We start from the raw sequence: 22,628 nt of genomic DNA, 5'->3' as shown, positions 1-22,628 counted from the left end.
CCCCCAATGTGACCTGCATTCACGAAGGCTACGTGGGAACAATGCCTCCTCCACAAACCCATCTTTCAGCAACGCAGTGTCCCTCATGAGGCTCTCCTCTCCTCCCTTTAAGGCTGGCCTATTCTTTGTAACTAGGTTATCTGTGCACATGAAATCAGGGAGCCTTCCCTATCTGCCCCTGCTGCCACACACCACTCCTTTCCTCTACAAAAGATACTGCTGTGCCTGCAGTAAGGGTCACATTGTTAAACTTGACATACAGTTGCTGTTCTCCGTCCACGGGGTTTGCTAGCATTTCTTGAAACCCAGTATGAGTGGGGCTATAAATGAGTGAAATAATTTGTGGTATATTCTATTTTTGAAAAGGATTTCTGCTTTTTGCTTTGGACCAAAAAAAAAAATTTTTTTTAATTTGCATTTGATGTCTTAACTAACTCATATCTCCTAAAAGGACCCACTTAAAGTGGAGCTGTGAAATAGGTAGTGAAATATAAGACCACTCTGGAGCAGGGCTGGGAGGTTTTCCCATCATGAAATGAAATTCCTTTGGCAAACACGTTCTTGCCTGGATATCTGACACAAGCAGTTTCTTTTTTTAATCACCATATTAAAAGTTAGCATTAGTCCCTTTGCAACAGATCTCTAAAGTAAAGTAGAATCCTAACTATTAATATAAGCACACTTTAGACAAGGCAGTGCAATAGAATTCTAATACCGGAAGAGAATTTGGTCCTCCTCCTGGAGTTGGTTCCTACAGCATCTGAAGGTTATTCTCATGGGGGCAGGTTTTTGTGTTAATTCTCTGGGATTCCAGGAATGAAGACAAAGCAGTTTCAGCTTAGTTCCTCTCTGCTTTCCCTGAAGCAGCTCCACAATTCCACTATAGGTCAGTTTGGGCTGCTGTAACAAAGGATCATAGACTGGATGGCTCAAACGAGAAATTCTTACGGTTCTGGAGATTAGGAAGTCCGTGATCAAGATGCCCGCTAATTCGGTTACTCGATAGGAGCCTCTTCCTGGCTGGCAGCTCCTCACTGTTTGCTCCCACATAGAGAAGAAAGCTCTCAGTTGTCTCTTAAATGGACACTAACCCCACTGTAAAGGTCCCATCTCTATAAACCATTCCATTGCAGCTTATGACTTAAACATGGATTAGGGGGAAGAAGGGGACACAATTTGGTTCATAACAGATAAGGGGTTTGAGGGGACAGAAAGTTTGGCTCCTTTAAAATTTTAAAGCTATTTTAGATGACTATATCTAGTTGAAATTACCTGGGATCAGATTACAGTAGAATCTCCATCTAGATTTCTAAGCCATGCTTAAGTGTTAGTGCCACACAAGAAAAGTTTTTGCTTTGTAAGACAGATAAAAAGCCTTTTTTAGGGGTAGGAATATCTTTAAAAGAGGTTAAGTAAACCCCAAGGTCTAATTACATGAGAATGGCATCAAGACTTAAAGAGTGTCCACTAGATTATACCTTGCTCATACCCAGTACCAGATACCTTTATATATGCAGTTCCTTGATTATCAGTCTAGACCTCTGCCTTTTTCAGTGGACATCCTGACCTGTTCTTGTCCCCTTAAGACAGCACTGAGTAGATTCCAAAGCTATGGGGAGGTTAGGAAGACACAACTGGTTAACTTTTTAGATAAAGAGGCCAAACTGAGCTTCATGTATTGTCCTACTTATCCAGTTTCATTTCCTGGGAGCTGATAATGATAGATCTAATGTACATGTTATATACTTTGGACCACTGAATTCTTAACACCTGGAATTTAAAGTTACAACAAACCTAAAGGTCAGTTTTTAGTTTCGATTTTATAGATAATGAAACTACAGCTAAGAGGTAAAGATCGCCTAACCTGATATGTTATGGAACTGAGTACAATCAAGTGTGACCGATAACAGTTTTACTGCTGCTGCTGCTGCTAAGTCGCTTCAGTCATGTCGGACTCTGTGCGACCCCAGAGACGGCAGCCCACCAGGCTCACCCGTCCCTGGGATTCTCCAGGCAAAAACACTGGAGTGGGTTGCCATTTCCTTCTCCAATGTGTGAAAGTGAAGTCTCTCAGTCGTGTCCGACTCCTAGCAACCCCATGGACTGCAGCCTACGAGGCTCCTCCATCCATGGGATTTTCCAGGCAAGAGTACTGGAGTGGGGTGCCATTGCCTTCTCCTTACTCTGCTCTGCTTTGCTGCAAAATGCGGCTTTCCTAAGAACAGCTTCTCCATCTTACATGTGTCTGCCATGGTTGCCTTAGTGGTGTAGCACTGCTTCCAAAATTGTACACCTAGGAAGTCAAATCCATGTAACAATGAGTGTTTCATAGCAAACCTTTCACATAGGCTTCCCTAGCGGCTCAGTTGGTAAAGAATCTGCCTGCAATGCAGGAGACCTGGGTTTGATCCCCAGGTCAAGGAAATGGCAGAAGGAGAAGGAGAACCCTGGAGAAGGAAATGGCAACCCAATCCACTATTCTTGTCTGGAGGATTCCATGGCCAGAGAAGCCAGGAAGGCTATAGTCCATAGGGTTGCAAAGAGTCAAACACAACTGTGTGACTAACTTTGACTCTCATACCTTTCACACAGTTTATGTCATTGAATGAGTTTCATCAGATACTTTAAAAAGCTAGTGTTTGAAATGTATATACTTGCAGTTTGGTAAATAAGCACAGTTCTTAAACGGCTAACTTACTGAGTTGTATTTTCATAAACAAACATAATCTTCAGAGGTGTAGCATTTTAAAGTAGGTTAAATATGGATGTGAGAATTGTTAACAAAAGGTTTTGGATGATCGAATCACTAGTGTCAGCCCTACCGATTATTGAAGACACTGGTTATCCAGCTGCCCCCAAGTGGCAAAGGCTTGGACAAGGCTGTCAGAGTGGCTGAGACAAAAGAGGTCTCTGTTAGTAGTAGATGAGCAGCCAAGATGTACAGGAACTGTACAGCGGGTGGGAGAGTCCGAAGGAGGTTCTGCCAAGTATGGCCTGACGGTTCTTTTTTAAACTTGCCAATACAGGACATGCTAAGTTAAAACATCTTAACTGTTGCTTAGTTACTGCAACACAGAAAAATCCCAAGTGCTAAACTTAATGAATACCTGGATCCCTTCTTGAATGCCCAAAGAAATCTGTACAAAAAAAGACCAAACTACAGGACTAACGATCAGGACTGGATCTTGGCCTGTTATTAGAAGGTGAATGAAGACAACTGACCTAAACTAAGAAAAGCCTGTTTACAAACCTCACAAAATTTTTCATCTGAAAGGTGGTAATAAGTCTCCACCTCTGGTGAGTCTGTAATAGAAATCTGATCAAATTCTAGAGTGCAGCTGTTCATGCTTCAGTGAGCAGCACAATTGCTGGGGATTCATGCACAGAGCTTTTAGCCTTGAGCTCAGCCTGGCAGTGTGATTTGGTGCAATTGACTACCCTCCTGTGCTGATTTACCTTATCTGTAAAACATGATAATGCTCAAAGTACCCAAAGTACCAAGAGGGAAAAATGGAACATTCTTACCTCTAGCCAAATGATTCTATTTAGTGTATTAACATAACTAAAAGATTACACATCTAATAATATACAGTATCTGTATAAAGCTTTTTTTAAAAAATCAGATTGTCAGGACTTCTCTGGTGGTTCAGTGGCTAAGACTGCACCCATGCAGGGGGCCTGGGTTCGATCCCTGGTCAGGGAATTAGGTCTCACATGCAACTAATAAAAATAAAAGTTGCTCAGTCGCGTCCGACTCTTTGAGACCCCATGGACTATTGCCTACTAGGCTCCTCTGTCCATGGGATTTTTGAGGCAAGAATGTTGGAGTGGGTTGCCATTTCCTTCTCGAGGGGATCTTTCCTATCCAGGGATTGAACCCAGGTCTCCTGCATTGTAGGCAGACACTTTACAGTCTGAGCCACCAGGGAAGTCAGGGAAATTAAAAGACCTTGGTAAAATCAGAATCAGTCACACTTGAAGGAAGGCTAAAATGTACACAGTGCGATGGTATGTTTATTAAACACAAAGGATGCATTATAAGTGGTCATACATGCCAGTTTGCCTGAGACAACTCTGGTTTATGTTGCCCAGATGTAATTATTAATAGCACACTCCTTGCATTCTCAGAAGGGTCTGGATTTAAAGATAAATTATTTGGTTATCTTGACTACTGGAATGCAAATGGAGATTTTCCATGTTTGTTTCCTGAGATTAAAAAATCATCCTAAAAAAACATGTTTCAGCATAGAATTGACCTTTCCTTCACATATATTATCTAGAGTGCCACTTACACTGCATCTTATTAAAGTGAAGAACAATATCTCAATTGCAGCCACAATTGCCTTCAAAAAATTCCCAACAAAAAGAGCACATTCTGATCCTAGACCAGGAAGCTGTGCCTTTTTTTAAATAGAGATGCTAGATATTGAGGAGAGATGGGAATAGGCTTCCTACTTTTCTGGGCATCTGTCCAAAGGTTTCTGCCTCATAGCCTCAAATGTCTTTTTTCCCCACCCCGTTCTGGAAGCAATTTCCCTTAAAGCTCCAAGTTCTTTCCTAACTTAATCCTGTCACAAACTGAGTGATGCTGAAAACTACGTCCAGTTTCAGGGGCTCTTTAGCTGCTGCATACAAACATCAGCAAAGCTCTGGCAGAATTGCATTTCATCTCCAGTCCTGGGCTGATATGAGTGTTTCTAATTCACAATGATAGTGGAGGGGAGGGAACAGTGAAATTATTATCATAGGGTACATTAGTGGCAAGATGATGAAAATGTGTTAAACCACTTCAGAAATATCTGAAGTAATAGTAACAGTTGGCAAGAGTAATAGTTTTCCATTTTTTGCTATTTGAGGCACACTGAATACCAAAACTGGTGGCTCTCCTGTAAGGCTTTAGGGCTTCAGGTGTTACCACACTAGTCTTCATCACGCTGTTAGTAGAATGTCTGCTGCCACAACCAAGTTCTCAAGCCTTCTCACATGGTTACATGGCAAAGTTCTTGGAGTCGAGGAAACCATTTCTCCTTGGTGGTGTACTGGTGCACTAGCGGTTTGAACACTGATCTTCACCACCGGCAGCATCTTCCTAGCTTAGCATCCCGACAGCATTGTCATAAAAGCACATGTACCCCGCTGTGGCAAAAATAAATTTTCACATTGACCACAATTTAGTTGACACATCTGTGCTTGGTGCATTATTATGCCGCAGTGGTGGTGAAGTTAGAACTGGAAACAGCTCACAAAAACATCTGATGAAATGTTTGAATAGAAAGTGAAACCTCAAAATACTTCAAGTTTGAATATCCGTTTGCTGCTAGTACCTTTCATAACAAAGTACGTGGGGGTCACATCTGACTTATTGGTTAGAAAATTATTGCTCTCAAGCAACTCATACTCTGTTTAATGAAAAGCATATTAGCATTTACCAGGGGGAGGGTTGGAAGGAGAGGCAATTGAGATGTGTACATGAAGGACTTTATAGAGTCTGATACTGTTCTATTGATAGGGGTGACAGCTATACATGAGTATTCATTCTATTTTATTTGGCACCAAAAATATGTAATACTCTTTGGGATGTACATTTTATATGCTAAAGCATATGGAGCCTGAGCACGTAATACTGAAAGGAAACCCCAGTTTCACACAGACTCTCTGAGAAAGGTAGAAGGGCCAGAATTCAGATATGTATCAGTAGCATATGGTCATACCTAGTGTCAATGTTTTATTTTTTCCTAATAAAATCTCAGTTGCTTTAGGAAACAAATGGTTGTCATTAAGAACACAAAAGCACAGGAATTCCCTGGTGGTCCAGTGGTTAGGTCGCTACTTTTCCACTGCAGAGGGCAGAGGTTCGATCCCTGGTCAAGGAACTAAGATCCTATATGCTGTAGTGTGGCCAAAAAACCCCACAAAAGCATAGAGTCTGTCCGGTGGTCCACTCAGTCTAGTGAAAGTATAACAGGTACCTAAACCCAGCGTGAGGCAAGTGGAGAAGTGATTGTAAAGCATCTGATTATATAAGGCATTGGGTTAGGTTAGTACAAAGAGAATCCTAAAGACAGTCCCCACACACAGGAGGAGATGATTGGGAGGATATGTTCCATGGTGGTGGTGGGATAAATGGAGAAAAGTGAGGAAAACATACTTAGAGTGAGGATGAGGTGGTATTCGCACTGCGTAAAGAGCACAGGTTCTGGAACCTGACCAGTCATATATACCACTTACTGGTGGCTCAGTGGTAAAGAATTTGCCTGCCAGTGCCGGAGATGCAGGAGATCCAAGTTCAATTCTTGGGTCAGGAAGATCCCCTAAGGAAGGAAATGGAAACCCACTCCAGTATTCTTACCTGGGAAATGCCATGGACAGAGGAACCTTAGTTCAGTTCAGTTCAGTCGTTCAGTCATGTCCGACTCTTTGCAACCGCCTGGACTGCAGCATGCCAGGCTTGTCCATCACCAACTCCCAGAGCTTACTCAAACTCATGTCCATCGAGTTGGTGATGCCATGCAAGCATCTCATCCCCTGTTGTCCCCTTCTCCTCCTGCCTTCAATCTTTCCCAGCATCAGGGTCTTTTCCAAGGAGTCAGTTCTTTGCATCAGATGGCCAAGGTATTGGAGTTTCAGCTTCAGAATCAGTCCTTCCAATGAACACCAGGACTGATTTCCTTTAGGATTGACTAGTTTGCTCTCCTTGCAGTCCAAGGGACTCTCTAGAGTCTTCTCCAGCACCACAGTTCAAAAGCATCAATTATTCAGCACTCAAGATTTCTTTATAGCCCAATTCTCATATCCATACATGACTACTGGAAAAACCATAACTTTGACCAGCCAGACCTTTGTCAGCAAAGTAATGTCTCTCCTTTTTAATACACTGTCTAGAGGAGCCTGGCGGGCTACAGCCCACAGGGTTGCAAAACTGTTGGACACAATTTAGTGACTAGAACAAGATATATCACATTGGATGATAACAATAATTCCTACCTCCACAGGGTTTTAAGAATTAAATGAAGTAATCCAGGTAAAGAACGTACTGCTTGATGTCATAGGCACTCAACAAATATGAACGTATCATGGAACCTGGAAGGCACTTTTTCTACGTGTTACAGTCCAGCAGAGGAAAGAGAAAAGTAAACAGGCCGTTTTCATCCAGTGTGATGGCCCAGATGCAGGAGGCGCAGGTGACTCTGAGAAGACCCAGGGAGCACCTAATAGTTAAATAGCTACCATGTTTTGAGCACTACAGTCTCTGAAGGGCTTGAATTGCATTATCCCATTGAGTCCCAGGGTAAAATTCAGCTCTGAGTGCCCCCGGCTGCATTCTTTCCCCTCTGTGATGCAGGTCTCCATTCAAGGCATCTGGCACTTCAGGAAAAGGCCTGGGACATTCCCTGGTAGTTAAGAATGTGCCTTCCAATGCAGGGGATGCAGGTTCTATCCCTGGTGGGGAATTAGATCCCATGTGCCATGGGGCAATAACTCAGCTCAAGGCAACTGGAGAGGCCCACATCCTGCAACCTGACTGAGCCCATGCTCTACAACAAGAGAAAGCCTACACACCACAGTGAAGACCCAATGCAGAAAAAAGAGAGAGAATACAAGAGGGAGACAGTCCTTACCTCCAGCTCCTTTGCTCCAGCCAGTTTCCTAATCACACCCATGTAAACATGTGGTCGTTGCTCAGTTGTGTCCGACTCTTTGAAATCCCATGAACTGTACCCACCAGGCTTCTCTGTCCATGGGATTCCCAGGCAAGAATACTGGCGTGAGTTGTTATTTCATTCTCCAGGGGATCTTCCCCACCCAGGGATTGAACCCCAGTCTCCTGCATTGCAGGCAGATTCTTTACTGTCTTTACTCAGTTTCAAAGCAGCTGACTTTGGGGTGGGCTAAGGAGTGTACGAGTGAGTTTCCGGTGGGATGAGAGGCAGGCAAGTACTCTGAGAGGAAGTGACTGAAACAGGTTGAGTGTAGCTATTCTACCACTGAGGAGCCTGTGTTCCCAACATTCCAGAGAACAGCCAGCCCCACCCTGGAACAGCTTTCCCAGCATTACTCCCAGTGGCAGCAGCAGCATACCTAGGAACACAACTCACTTCATGGCTGCCCACAGCTACACCATTCCTTCTTGCTGGGCTTTAGGAGTACACAAGACCTATTCATTCCAGAGCCTTGGGCCACTCGGAACTCTGAACACCTCATTTTTAAACAGAGAGCCCTGCTTTTCCAAGGCTCCTTTGCTCCAAATTACGTGAGAGATGTTAGCCCATATACAGTGATGCCAACTACTACTTGGATCAGGGAATAGATAAGAGGGTCATTTCTTGGAATGTGTGTGAGAGGATCTGAGCCTTGGATAAAGGGAAGTGAAAAGACGAAGGCAGACAGAACAGCCCTAACTTAAATGAGCAAAAATATATCAGCACCAAGAGTTTTTCATTCAACTGTTATTTTTATTAACCACTGACTCTGCCAAATGTTAATAATTTAATAATGAACTAACTAGTCAGTTTCTGCTCTCACATAGCTCACAAGTTAGTGGAAGAGACAACTACTAAATAATTTAATTACACTTGTGATAGGGGCTTCCCTTGTGGCTCAGCTGGTAAAGAATCCACCTGCAACTGTGGGAGACCTGGGTTCTATCCCTGGGTTGGGAATACCCCCTGGAGAAGGGAAAGGCTACCCACCCCACTATTCTGGCCTGGAGAATTCCATGGACTGTTTAGTCCACGGGTTCACAAAGGGTCAGGCACAACTGAGTGACTTTCACTTTCACACTTGTGATAAATGATGGGGAGGAAAGTATCACTTAATATGTAGGAGTCAAGTAAAGCTTGCCAGAGGAAACGACATTTGAACTGCCATCTAAAGGATGAGTAGGACTTTGGCAGGAGACAAATTGGGAGAAGGGTAACAGGAAGACAATATAAGAGGGCCAAGTAGGCAACCCTTGTGTGCAGGAGGGAGGGCCAGGAGTAGGGGTACTTGCCTCCATGTGGATGGCGAAAGTTGCTCAGTCATGTCCAACTCTTTGCAACCCCATGGACTATAGAGTCCGTGGAATTCTCCAGGCCAGAATACTGGAGTGGGTAGCCTTTCCCTTCTCCAGGGAATCTTCCCAACCCAGGAATTGAAGCAGGACCTCCTGCATTGCAAGTGGATTCTTTACCAGCTGAGCTATGAGAGAAGCACCATGTGGTAGAGGATGTGAAATGGAGCACACACACAGTGTGGAAGGCTTGTGATTGGCTCTACTCCCTTCCCCCGGGTTTGTCTACTAGATTAAGTCAGCTGTGTTCCCACTGACAAATGCAGAGACTCCAATAAACTCAGTTTCAAGTCTTTAGACTCTCTTGACCATGCAGGGTAACCATATCAGGGAGATCCTTTTCATAGAGATCTGGGTTTTCTGAGGTCCCATTAAACTAATATTTTCCCAGCCTGGTGTAAGAGGCAGTCTTCTTTTTATAATCTTAATATACTTCAAAGTGCCTGACTTTGCCACACTTGATAAGCCATTTAGTGGAAGAATCATTGTCAGCACTGTGGTGATTGGGGAATGGGCTGTCCATCCCTGGGTTTATTCCAAAGGAGAAATTAGAGAAATCCTTGATTGCATAATTTGGTCAGCTCACTTGGGGGCAACCCCAATTTTCCTATCTTGCCATAGATTTCTTTCTAACCCATTTCTCATATTATACTTTACATTGACTATTTAATAAACTTTGTAATCCAAACATTTCAGTTTGGTATGTGATCTTTTATATTCCATGAATTCTGGGACAGCTTGTCTAGTAGTGTATTTAGAGGCTGTTATTAGATGAAGATAATTTTCCACATAACAGAGTGACACACACACACATATTTTTTAAAATTAGCTGATCTAATCAATGACATTGATAAACCTAGGCTAGATTGGGGCTTCCTTGGTGACTCAGACATGACTGAGTGACTAACACTTTCAGGCTGATCAGGGGGAAAAAAAGGAAATACAAATTACCAGTATCAAATTACCAGAATAAGGAAAAAAAGGAAATACAAATTACCAGAATGAGAGATGACATTTCCACACATTCTGCAGATTCTAAAAGAAAAATAAGGAAATATTAACAACTTTATGCCAATAAGGGCTTCCCTCATAGCTCAGTTGGTAAGGAATCCACCTGCAATGCAGGAGACCCTGGTTCGATTCCTGGGTCGGGAAGATCCACTAACGAAGGGATAGGCTACCCACTCCAGTATTCTTGGGCTTCCTTTGTGGCTCAGCTGGTAAAGAATCCGCTCACAATGCAGGAGACCTGGGTTCAATCCCTGGGTTGGGAAGATCCCCTGGAGAAGGGAAAGGCTACCCACTCCAGTATTCTAGCCTGGAGAATTCCATGGACTGCAGAGTCTGGGGTCACAAAGAGTCATACACAACTAAGCAACTTTCACGTCCACATGCCAATAAACTCAACAACTTAGATGAAAGTGACAAATTCCTTGGAAAACATAAACTATCAATCCTCACTCAGTAAGAAATAATAATCTCAATAGTACCATCTTTTAAGGAAATTGAAGTTGTAATTTAAAACCTTCTCATTGTGGGATTTCCCTGGTGGTCCAGTGGTTAAGAATCCACCTGCCAATGCAGGGGACATAGGTTTGATCCCTGGTCTGGGAGGATCCCACATGCCGAGGGGCAACCAGGCCCGTGGTGTCCCAACTACTGCAGCCCATGCACCTAGAGCCTGTGCTACTGCAACGAGAAGCCCTGCGCACCACAACCAGAGAGCAGCCGCGCCCCCGCCGCACACAGCAACTAGAGAAAGCCCGCACGCAGCAAAGACCCAGCAAGCCAGAGATAGAGAAACAACAACAATAAAACCTTTCCATTATGGTACAGCCACTTTGGAAAACAACCTGGCAATTTCTTCAAAGGTTAAACACGGAGTCACTATATGATCCAGTAATCCTACTCCTTAGGTATATACTCAAGAAAAATGAACACATGTCAACACAAACACTTGTACACAAATGTTCATAGCAGCATTATTCATGATAGCCAGAATGTGGAAACAATCCAGATTCATCAACTGATAAATAGATAAACAAAATGTGGTATATGCATACCATAAAATATTCAGACCTAAAAAGGAATGAAATATTGACATATGCTATAACATAGATAAACCTTGAAAACATGCCAAATCAAAGAAGCCAGTCACAAAAGACCATATTGAGTATGATTCCATTTATATGAAATGTCCAGAATTAGCAAAACCATAGAAGTAGATAGGTGATTGCCAGGGCCTGGGGATAGTGGGGAAAATTAGGGTGACTCCTAGTAGGTACAGAGTTTCTCTTTGGGGGAATGAAAATGTTACAGAATTTTGATTGTGGTAATGGATGCACAACTCTATAAATACAGTAAAATCACAGAATTGTACCTTCTAAAAGGGTTAACTTTATGCTCTATGAATTATATCTTAGTAAAGCTATTATTTATATATATATCAATCTATATAATTCACCATATTAAGGACTATAAAAGAAAAAGTCTAAATTGTATCCATAGATGCAGAAAATCACCTGGCAAAACCCAACATCGATTCTTGGTTAAAAGGAAAAAAAAAACAAAAAACCTCCTAGCAGACTAGGAATAGAAGGGAACTCCCTCAATCTGTTTTAGGGCATCTACAGATAATATCATACTAAATGATAAGAGACTGAAGGTTTTCCCTCTAAAATCAGGAATAAGGGAAGGATGTCTGCTTTCACCACTTCTATTTAACACTGTTCTAGTTCAAGCCAGTATAATAAGGCAGGAAAAAGAAACAAAACACAATCAGATTGAAAAGGAAGTAGTAAAACTGTCTATTCAGAGGGGACATGGTTGTCAATGAAGAAAATCCTATGGAGTCTACAAAAAGAGCTTCTAAAGTAATAATTGAGTTAGCATGACTGCTGGATACAAGTTCAATATATAAAAAATCAACTGAATTTCATTATATTAGCAAACAATTGAAAATTGAAATAAAAAACATACCATTTTGGAACTTTTCTGGCAGTCCAGTGCTAGGACCCAGCACCTTCGTTGCCATATGTCTGAATTCAATCCCTGGTCAGGGAACTAAGATCCTGCTGCTGCTGCTGCTGCTGCTAAGTCGCCTCAGTCATGTCTGACTCTGTGCGACCCCATAGAGGGCAGCCCACCAGGCTCCCCTGTCCCTGGGATTCTCCAGGCAAGAACACTGGAGTGGGTTGCCATTTCCTTCTCCGGCAGCATGGCAAAAAAAAAAAAAAAAATCATATCATTTACTCTAGTTCCAAAAATGTCAAATATATAGCAATGAAAGTGACAGAAGAAGTCCAAGTCCTGCACACTGAAAACGATCAATACAAAACATAGCTAAGAAAAATTAAAGGAGACCTCAACAAATGAGTAGATACTCTATGGTCCAGAAGACAGTATTGTTAAGATGTCAGTTCTTCTTGAATTTACATATAAAGCTATTCTACTCAAAGCCCCAGCAGGGTTTTGTGTAAAAATTGACAAACTTATTCTAAACTTTATTTGAAAATGAAGAAGACCTAGAATAGCTAAATGACTTTGGAAAAGACACAGTAATCAACACAGTCTAGTGTTGGCATGAAGATAGATCACTGGGGGGAAAAACAGAGTGTGGAAATGGACCTCACATATATGGTAAATTGATTTTTCAACAAACATGTAAAGTGATTTAGTAGAGAAAGGACTATCCTAAGAGTGCTGGAATCCTGGCTACCAGGGAGGATGAAAACTACACTGATGTATGTCTCGCACCATATACAAAAGTTAGCTTAACATTTGCAGACTTAAACGTAAAACATAAAACTATAAAACCTCTAGAAGAAAGTATAGGAGAAAATCTTTGTGACCTTGGATTAGAATACCAAAAGCATGATCCCTAAAATAAAAAAACTAATAAATTGGATTTCTTTAAGAATTTTAAAGTCTCTAAACTCAGAAATAAGAAAACAAAAACCCCAATGAAACAGTGCAAATACCAAGCCTCCTGTAAATGTGTTACCATACTTTCGTGATTTAAAAAAGAAAAAAAGAATTAAAAAAAATTTTAATTGAGCAAATAATTTGAACAGATAATTCATTAAAAAGATACATGGATGGCAAAAAAAAAGCATACTTTAAAACACTCGACATCATTAGTCATTAGGGAAATCAAAATTAAAATCACAAAGAGATACCACTCTTTGTGGTATCTAATTTTGGATATTAGAATATCCAAAATTAAAAAGATTGATCATACCAACTGTTGTCAATGATGTGGAGCAACTGGACCTCTCATATGCTACTGAGGAGAATGCAAAATGTACAAACACTTGGAAAATAATTTGGCAGTTTCTTTAAAAAAAATTAATCTTTACTTACCTTATGATCTATCCATTCTACTCCCAGGAGAAATGTAAGTATGTGCCCATACAAAGACTTATAAACAAATGTTCACAGAAGCTTTATTTCTAATATTTTAAAACCAGAAACAACCCAAATGTCCATCAGGAGGTGAATACATAAACAAATTGTGGTATATCTACTTAGCATTTGATAAATTCAACTGAGGAGAATTACTGAGCAACTGATACACTCAACAGCCTGGATGAAACTCAAAATAATGCTGAGTGAAAGAACCCAAAAGAATAGTACACACTATATGATTTCAGTTATATACAATTCTAAGGAATGGAATGAAACTAAGCCATGCCTGTGGGGCAACCCAAGATGGGCGGGTCATGGTGGAGAGATCTGACAGAATGTGGTCCACTGGAGAAGGGAATGGCAAACCACTTCAGTATTCTTGCCTTGAGAACCCCATGAACAGTATGAAAAGGCAAAATGATAGGATACTAAAAGAGGAACTCCCCAGGTCAGTAGGTGCCCAATATGCTACTGGATATCAGTAGAGAAATAACTCCAGAAAGAATGAAGGGATGGAGCCAAAGCAAAAACAATACCCAGCTGTGGATGTGACTGGTGATAGAAGCAAGGTCCGATGCTGTAAAGAGCAATATTGTATAGGAACCTGGAAAGTCAGGTCCATGAATCAAGGCAAATTGGAAGTGGTCAAACAAGAGATGGCAAGAGTGAATGTCGACATTCTAGGAATCAGCGAACTAAAATGGACTGGAATGGGTGAATTTAACTCAGATGACCATTATATCTACTACTGCGGGCAGGAATCCCTCAGAAGAAATGGAGTAGCCATCATGGTCAACAAAAGAGTCTGAAATGCAGTACTTGGATGCAATCTCAAAAACGACAGAATGATCTCTGTTCGTTTCCAAGGCAAACCATTCAATATCACAGTAATCCAAGTCTATGCCCCAACCAGTAATGCTGAAGAAGCTGAAGTTGAATGGTTCTATGAAGACCTATAAGACCTATGAGAACTAACACCCAAAAAAGATGTCCTTTTCATTATAGGGGACTGGAATGCAAAAGTAGGAAGTCAAGAAACACCTGGAGTAACAGGCAAATTTGGCCTTGGAATACGGAATGAAGCAGGGCAAAGACTAATAGAGTTTTGCCAAGAAAATGCACTGGTCATAATACCCTCTTCCAACAACACAAGAGAAGACTCTATACATGGACATCACCAGATCGTCAACACCGAAATCAGATTGATTATGTTCTTTGCAGCCAAAGATGGAGAAGCTCTATACAGTCAGCAAAAACAAGACTGGGAGCTGACTGTGGCTCAGACCATGAACTCCTTATTGCCAAATTCAGACTCAAGTTGAAGAAAGAAGGGAAAATCACTAGACCATTCAGGTATGACAGTGGAAGTGAAAATAGATTTGAGGGACTAGATCTGAGAGATAGAGTGCCTGATGAACTATGGAATGAGGTTCGTGACATTGTACAGGAGACAGGGATCAAGACCATCCCCATGGAAAAGAAATGCAAAAAAGCAAAATGGCTGTCTGGGGAGGCCTTACAAATAGCTGTGAAAAGAAGAGAAGCAAAAAGAAAAGGAGAAAAGGAAAGATATAAGCATCTGAATGCAGAGTTCCAAAGAATAGCAAGAAGAGATAAGAAAGCCTTCCTCAGTGATCAGTGCAAAGAAATAGAGGAAAACAACAGAATGGGAAAGACTAGAGATCTCGTCAAGAAAATTAGAGATACCAAGGGAACATTTCATGCAAAGATGGGCTCGATAAAGGACAGAAATGGTATGGACCTAACAGAAGCAGAAGATATTAAGAAGAGGTGGCAAGAATACACAGAAGAACTGTACAAAAAAGATCTTCACGACCCAGATAATCACAATGGTGTGATCACTCACCTAGAGCCAGACATCCTGGAATGTGAAGTCAAGTGGGCCTTGGAAAGCATCACTACGAACAAAGCTAGTGGAGGTGATGGAATTCCAGTTGAGCTATTCCAAATCCTGAAAGATGATGCTGTGAAAGTGCTGACCTCAATATGCCAGCAAATTTGGAAAACTCAGCAGGGTCACAGGACTGGAAAAGGTCAGTTTTCATTCCAATCCCAAAGAAAGGCAATGCCAAAGAATGCTCAGACTACTGCACAATTGCACTCATCTCACACGCTAGTAAAAGAATGCTCAAAATTCTCCAAGCCAGGCTTCAGCAATATGTGAACCGTGAACTTCCTGATGTTCAAGCTGGTTTTAGAAAAGGCAGAGGAACCAGAGATCAAATTGCTAACATCCACTGGATCATGGAAAAAGCAAGGGAGTTCCAGAAAAACATCTATTTCTGCTTTATTGACTATGCCAAAGCCTTTGACTGTGTGGATCACAATAAACTGTGGAAAATTCTGAAAGAGATGGGAATACCAGACCACCTGACCTGCCTCTTGAGAAATCTGTATGCAGGTCAGGAAGCAACAGTTAGAACTGGACATGGAACAACAGACTGGTTCCAAATAGGAAAAGGAGTACAACAAGGCTGTATATTGTCACCCTGCTTATGTAACTTATATGCAGAGTACATCATGAGAAACACTGGACTGGAAGAAACACAAGCTGGAATCAAGATTTCCGGGAGAAATATCAATAACCTCAGATATGCAGATGATACCACCCTTATGCCAGAAAGTAAAGAGGAACTAAAAAGCCTCTTGATGAAAGTGAAAGTGGAGAGTGAAAAAGTTGGCTTAAAGCTCAACATTCAGAAAACGAAGATCATGGCATCCGGTCCCATCACTTCATGGGAAATAGATGGGGAAACAGTGGAAACAGTGTCGGACTTTATTTTTGGGGGCTCCAAAATCACTGCAGATGGTGAGAGCAGCCATGAAATTAAAAGACGCTTACTCCTTGGAAGAAAAGTTATGACCAACCTACATAGCATATTCAAAAGCAGAGACATTACTTTTCCAACAAAGGTTCGTCTAGTCAAGGCTATAGTTTTTCCTGTGGTCATGTATGAATGTGAGAGTTGGGCTGTGAAGAAGGATGAGAGCTGAAGAATTGATGCTTTTGAACTGTGGTGTTGGAGAAGACTCTTGAGAGTCCCTTGGACTACAAGGAGATCCAACCAGTCCATTCTGAAGGAGATCAGCCCTGGGATTTCTTTGGAAGGAATGATGCTAAAGCTGAAACTCCAGTACTTTGGCCACCTTATGTGAAGAGTTGATTTATTGGGAAAGACTCTGATGTTGGGAGGGATTGGGGGCAGGAGGAGAAGGGGACGAACGAGGATGAGATGGCGGATGGCATCACTGACTCGATGGACGTGAGTCTGGGTGAACTCCGGGAGTTGGTGATGAACATGGAGGCCTGGCTTGCTGCGATTCATGGGGTCTCAAAGAGTCGGACACGACTGAGTGACTGAACTGAACTGAACTGAAGGAATGGAAGCTAATCCATAGAGAAAGAGAATAGTGATTGCCTGAGGACAAATAAATGGATTACAAAAAGATATAAGTAAAGACCTTCCACCAGCAAGATGAGAATTTGTTGAAGGCTCAGATGAAAGTTAGCATTTTTTAGCAATAAAGTATTTTAAATTAAAAAAAGATATAAGGAAACTCTGGGAGATTATGGATGTATTATTCATTAACTTGATTATGGTTTCATAGATGTGTACATGTTAAAACTTATAAGATTATATACTTTAAATATATACAGTGTATGTTACCTCTTAATTACTTCAATAAAGCTGTTTAAAAAGATCAGAGAATAGAGTTAGCCAATATAAATGTAATACCTATTAAAAAAATAATAGCCAACATTTATTGAACATTTTGGACTTCCCTGGTGGCTCAGACGGTAAAGCATCTGCCTACAGTGTGGGAGACCCAGGTCAATCCCTAGGTTGGGAAGATCTCCTGGAGAAGGAAAGGGCAATCCACTCCAGTATTCTTGCCTGGAAAATCCCATGGACGGACGAACCTGGTGGGCTATAGTCCATGGGGTCACAAAGAGTCGGACACGACTGAGCAATTTCACTTTCACTTTTCATTGAACATTTTAGAACGGTAAACATTATGCTAATTAAGTTACTAGTTCCCAGTAACTTTATAAGGGAGGCAGTATTATTTCCATTAAGTAACTCAGATTACATAAACCAGTGAGATGCTAAGTCAGAACTCAAACCCTTGACTTCACTGCTGCTGCTGCTGCTGCTAAGTCGCTTCAATCGTGTCCAACTCTGTGCGACCCCATAGACGCCAGCTCACCAGGCTCCCCCGTCCATGGGATTTTCCAGACAAGAGTACTGGAGTGGAGTGTCATTGCTTTCTCCACTTGACTTCACTACCTACAATCATACCCTCTGGATACCATGATTCCAAGAGGCCTTCAAGGAATTTGCAGCCCAGTGGTGAGGCAGATGGGCTTCCCAGGTGGCTCACTGGTAAAGAATCCACCTGCCAATGCAGGAGACGCAGGTTCAATCCCTGGGTTGGAAAGATTCCCCTGGAGGAGGAAATGGAAACCCACTCCAGTATTCCTACCTGGAGTATTCCATGGATAGAGGAGCCTGGCAGGCTATAGTCCATGAGGTCAGAGTTGGACGTGACTGAGTGACTAAGCATGCACTCACAGAGAGACAGATGCCACCACAGATACCATCTCCCAACTACAACAGAGTCACTGACGGGGAAAGAAAGAGAAATTTTAGCAAAGCTGAAACTAAGCTCTTCCAAGGTTCCAAGCCAGACCACCGGCCCAATAACATGGGCAAGGTTCTAGATACAGAGTCCTGGTGCTTCTGTAGGGCCACTGGAGAAGGGAGGGGCTGGTGGGAAGGGATGGGAAGCCTCTATGTAGACCAAAGGAGACTGGACCATACACACTTAGTTCAGGCAGGGCTCCTTCAGTTCTGCCCAAGTTAATCGGAAGCAACTGATCAAACATGGCCTTTTCCCATTTCAGGAATATGAAGATAGGTTTTTAATTGAAAGACCTAAGATTAGAACCTTGGGTGAATCCTTTCACTGCTTAGTATTCCCACTGCCTCATCTCTAAGGTGGGGAAGTTGAACTAGGTATTGCTGTGGTTCCCTCGAGGTCTCCTGTGCTCTGTCCCAGCCTGTTATTATGGTTTTCCCAGAGTATGAAGGCTCTGCTGGCCATCCAGGAAGTGTCTAGTAGGGTGACTTTACTGCTCTCAGCAGCTCTGCTGACTACAGGGAAAGGTACTGAGATCACAAAGCAGCATGATTAAATGCCAAAAAAGGAAAATCAGTAACTATGGATGCCTTTATATTAATAGTTACTTTTCTGATTAAATAATAGAGGTTAATCATAGACATTTAAGGAAATTCAGACTGTGAGGAAAGAGTTAACTCAGCAGGTCTGGTTGCCTACTCACTACCTGTATTCAAGGGACCCGTGATTAACCCTTACCCAACCACTGGGAATGTGGCCTTAGAGTGTTCTTTCTGTTAGTGATTGATGGGTGTGTTATATACACCTGGAGCAATGGACCATATCATTACCTGCTTGTCAGGTTGCTTTGCACAAACATAAAAATCGGCGGTCTGCACCTGGTTTCATTGTTAGGGTCCTGAGTTTGCCTTGTCATGGTTGGTTGCATAACAGGATATACCTATGTGACCAGCTCCCATAAAAACTTTGGACTCTGAGACTCATAAGGCTTCTAGTGGCAAAGACAGTTCACAGATGAGTCCATAGTCAACAGTGAGAGAAAGAGTACTCCTGTGTGACCTCAGACAAGGAAGGACATTGGAAGCCTGGGTTGACTCTCTCTGGATCCCATTAATACATATCTTCCTCCTGATGCTTTTGCTCTGAACCTTTGCTATTATAAATCTCAGTGAGTATAACCTGCTACTAGGTCTCATGGGTCCTTCTGATGAATCACTGAAGAAGCACAATATATATACATATATGTATATTGTATATAAATATATATACAATATATATACATATATATATTATATATATAAATCAAAATCCCTCCACCTAAATATAACCATTGGGCTAACTTTAAAAACAGGTCTTACCAGTCAGAATGGCCATCATCAAAAAATCTACAAATTCTGGAGAGGGTGTGGAGAAAAGGGAATCCTCTTGCACTGTTGTGGGAATGTAAACTGATACAGCCACTATGGAGAACAGTACGGGCATTCCTTAAAAACTAGAATTAAGACTACCATATGACTCAGCAATCCCACTAACTGGGCATAAACCCTGAGAAAACCATAATTGGAAAAGACACTTGTACCTCAATGTTCATGGCAGCACTATTTACAATAGCTAGGACATGGAGGCAACCTAGATGTCCATCGACAGATGAATGGATAAAGAGGCTGTGTACATATATACAATGGAACATTACTCAGCCATAAAAAGGAACACATTTGAGTCAGTTTCAATGAGGTGGATGAACTACAGACTGTTATACAGAGTGAAGTAAATCAGAAAGAGAAAAACAAATATACATTAATGAATATATATGGAATCTATAAAAATGGTACTGATGAACCTCTTTGCAGGGCAGCAATAGAAATGCTGCAGATGGTGACTGCAGCCATGAAATTAAAGACGCTTGCTCCTTGGAAGAAAAGCTATGACCAACTTAGATAGCATATTAAAAAGCAGAGACGTGACTTTGCCAACAAAGGTCCATCTAGTCAAAGCTATGGTTTCTCCAGTAGTTGTGTATGGATGTGAGAGTTGGACTATAAAGAAAGCTGAGCACAGGAGAATTGGATGCTTTTGAACTGTGGTATTGGTGAAGACTCTTAAGAGGCTTTTGTACTGCAAGGAGATCAAACCAGTCAATCCTAAAGGAAATCAGTCCTGTATATTCATTGAAAGGACTGATGCTGAAGCTGAAACTCCAATACTTTGGCCACTGGATGTGCAGAACTGACCCACTGGAAAAGACCTTGATGCTGGGAAAGGTTGAAGGCAGGAGGAGAAGGGGACAACAGAGGATGAGATGGTTGGATGGCATCACCAACTCCGACGGACATGAGTTTGAGCAAGCTCTGGGAGTTGGTGATGGACAGGGAAGCCTGGCATGCTGCAGTCCCTGGGGTTGCAAAGAGTCAGACATGACTGAGCGAGTGAACTGAACTGAATAGAGATGCAGACATAGAGAACAGACTTGTGGAGACAGTGGGTGAAGTAGAGGGTGGGATGAATTGAGAGAGTGGCTGGTGGGAATTTGCTATATGATGCAGTGAGCTCAAACTCAGGGCTCTGTGACAACTGAAAGGGGTGGGAGGTGGGAGAGAGGTTCAAAATGTAAGGGACATATGTATACCTATGGCTGATTCATGTTGATGTATGTCAGAAATCAACACAACATTGTAAAGCAATTATCCTCCAATTAAAAAAAAAAAACAACAAATAAACAGATCTTGACTGCTCGAAGATGGTGCTGAGGGCAAGGAAGCAAGCCCCTGCTGCTCCAAAGCCGAAGCCAAAGCAAAGGCTTCGAAGGCTAAGAAAGCAGTGTTGAAAGGTGCCCACAGCCACACAAAAAAAGATCTGGACATAACCCACCTTCCTAAGGCCCAAAACACTGCAGCTCAGGAGACAGCCCAAATATCCTTGGAAGAGCGCCCCTAGGAGAAACCAGCTTGACCACTATGTCATCAAGTTCCCCCTCACCACCAAATCAGCTGTGAAGGAAACAGAAGACAGCAGCTCACTGGTGTTCACTGTGGATGTCCCGGCCAACAAGCACCACATGAAACAGGATGTGAAGAAGCTCTACGACACTGACATCAGTGTCAACACCAAGGTCAACACCTTGGTGAGGCCTAATGGGGAGGAGAAGGCATGTGCTTGACTGGCTCCTATGGTTCTTTGGATGTTGCCTGCAAAATTGGGATCATCTAAACTGAGTCCAGCTGGCTAATTCCAAGTATAAAAGTTTCACTATTAAAAACAAAATAACAGATTTTGACCAATTAAATAATCTTGTGAAAGTTCTTCTACATTGTCAGAAGGCAAACAACTGTTGATTGATGATAAGTTGTATGATGAAGATTAAATTTTATGGAAGCCTCATATTAAGGACTTAAAAGAATAATTTTGCTGTTTCAAATAATTACCAAGATTTATTGAACTTACTTTAGTGACATAATAATGGTTTCATCTTCCCTGGTGGCTCAGACAGTAAGCAATCTGACTGCAGTGTAGGAGACGTGGGTTCGATCCCTTGGAGAAGAAAATGGCAATCCACTCCAGTACTTTTGCTTGGAGAATTCCATGGATGGAGGAGTCTGGAGGGTACAGGCATGAGGTTGCAAAGAATCAGACACGACTGAGCCCCTAACACTTTCACTTTTCAAACTCCACATTATTCAAGGGTCAACTGTGCACACATACACACACATAGTTTTATTTTAAGGATTTGGCTCACATGACTGTGGGCTCTGACAAGTCTGGAATTCGTAGGGCAGGCTGAAAATTCAGGGAAAAGTTTTGATGTTGTAGTATTGAATTTAAAGTCTTTAGACTAGAAACACAGAGTTTCTTTGTTGCGGCCACGAAGCAGAATTTCTTTGGGAAACCTCAGTATTTGCTCTTAAGGATAAAGGCCCACCCGCATTTTAAGAGTAGAAAAGTACCGATTTAAATGTTAACCACACATAAAATTAACTGTCATAGTTGTGATCTTTCCTTTTTGAAGAGGAAAGGGAGGGTGGATTCCCAAATGTGATCCACTATCACAAGACTAACCCTGAGACGTGCCTGCTCCCAAGTGGATGACCAGCCCCCACACCCCAGTCACAAGCGTCTCCTCTTAGCCACAGCCATGCAAGTCTGGCTTTGGCCAGAAGAGGGCACTGCCACCTACTTGTGTGACTATCTGCTTGGGAACCAATAGGACGGAAGAGGTTTTGACATGACTTCCAATTAATTATTATGTTTTACAGCCCCTGAGTTAGCATAGCACAACCTTGATAGAATAAATGCCTGTAAACTTTCAGTTTCACTGTGAGACCAAAGCACCTCCCTGTCATCACTCAAACTTGAGGTTCAATAAAGCAAGAGGACGTAGAATGCACATGTCCTTTGGCTTCCCTGGTGCAGTTAGGCAGAACCACACTAAACGAAAATCCAGGCTGATGCAGAGAAAAGGAGGAAGTTGAGGCATCTGGGGACCGAGAGGAAGAAATGGGAAGACCCCATG

General features: G+C 42.1%; 1 long non-coding RNA gene and 1 pseudogene across 1 annotated transcript in view; one reads left to right on the top strand and one right to left on the bottom strand.

Moving 5' to 3' along the window:
- LOC112587817 overlaps window positions 1–21,710 on the bottom strand; it is a 34,704-nt gene extending 12,994 nt beyond the window's left edge. The window contains exons 1-2 of the long non-coding RNA XR_006542729.1: window positions 21,563–21,710; window positions 10,050–10,087 (exon numbers count right to left, since the gene is read on the bottom strand). This is a non-coding gene — a long non-coding RNA (uncharacterized LOC112587817). The remainder of the gene's footprint in view (window positions 1–10,049; window positions 10,088–21,562) is intronic.
- Window positions 20,725–21,563, top strand: LOC102392356 (annotated as a pseudogene).
- Window positions 21,711–22,628: the final 918 nt, after the last annotated feature.

The sequence above is a fragment of the Bubalus bubalis genome, chromosome 11, assembly GCF_019923935.1.
Source record: "Bubalus bubalis isolate 160015118507 breed Murrah chromosome 11, NDDB_SH_1, whole genome shotgun sequence".
Taxonomy (NCBI): Eukaryota; Metazoa; Chordata; class Mammalia; order Artiodactyla; family Bovidae; genus Bubalus; species Bubalus bubalis.
The sequence above is the reverse complement of the archived record's forward strand: the minus strand, read 5'-3'. Positions and strand labels throughout refer to the sequence as shown.